Genomic DNA, 777 nt, shown 5'->3' with positions numbered 1-777 from the left:
GGGCCGGCCCCAGGACGGCCGCCCGCCCGCCGCGGGCCCCGCGCCTCGCCGCCCGCGCCGGCCCCTGGCGCTCTCAGTCCCGAGGCCCTTCTCCTACCTCGCGGTGAGGGGGAGCGGGGCGGCCGCGAGTCTAGCGGGGACGACGCGGCTTTCTCGACAACCTACTAAGAGCCCGCGTAGGCCAGAGCGCGGCGCCAAGTCGTTGCCACGCGCGGAATCCAAGGAAGCGGCTCCCACAGTCCTCCGCGCCAGGGCGGGGGAGGAGGAGGAGGGGGCGGAACCGGAGAGGAGCGAGGAGGGGCGGGGGCGGAAGGGGGCGTGGCCGGCCGGGGGCCGGACGCGGTTAGAGGCGCGGGCGGCGAGCGTGGAAGGGGTAGGAGGGGGGCTCCGTTGCGCCGCCTCTGCTTGGAGTACTTGGGAGGAAAGAAATCCACGGTCTGTAAATCCTGATGAAATCAGCCGGAAGGATTACCCAGGGATGAGACGAGGTTATTATAAAATATCTGCTGGAGCCACCACGCAGATCTTGTGAGCTTGGAAGCCAGTGTTCCGTGTCATCATGGGCTCCCTTTGGTCACCCTGTGCAGTGACTCAGATGAGATGCCTGTCTTCGAGGCCTCGGCTCCTTCCTAATGTCTGCATTAGGTGTTCCCACAGCATGCTGTGCACACCTTATCCAAGCTCTTAATGTACTCTTGTCTGATGAGTGCCTTAAAGGGTAGGAACTGAAACTCTGTGTCCCAACTACGTAGAACCAGGTTCGTAGTAAAATTTAAT

General features: G+C 63.2%; 1 protein-coding gene across 2 annotated transcripts in view; it reads right to left on the bottom strand.

Annotated features, from left to right (window-relative positions):
- The window catches only part of IFT88 (intraflagellar transport 88), a 130,683-nt gene extending 130,425 nt beyond the window's left edge, over positions 1–258 (bottom strand). For both annotated transcript variants that reach the window (XM_049647336.1, XM_049647337.1), the window contains exon 1: positions 98–258. The gene's annotated coding sequence lies outside the window, so the exon portion shown is untranslated. The remainder of the gene's footprint in view (positions 1–97) is intronic.
- Between the last annotated feature and the right edge of the window lie 519 nt (positions 259–777).

The sequence above is a fragment of the Panthera uncia genome (genome assembly GCF_023721935.1).
Source record: "Panthera uncia isolate 11264 chromosome A1 unlocalized genomic scaffold, Puncia_PCG_1.0 HiC_scaffold_16, whole genome shotgun sequence".
NCBI classification, from domain to species: Eukaryota; Metazoa; Chordata; class Mammalia; order Carnivora; family Felidae; genus Panthera; species Panthera uncia.
The sequence above is the reverse complement of the archived record's forward strand: the minus strand, read 5'-3'. Positions and strand labels throughout refer to the sequence as shown.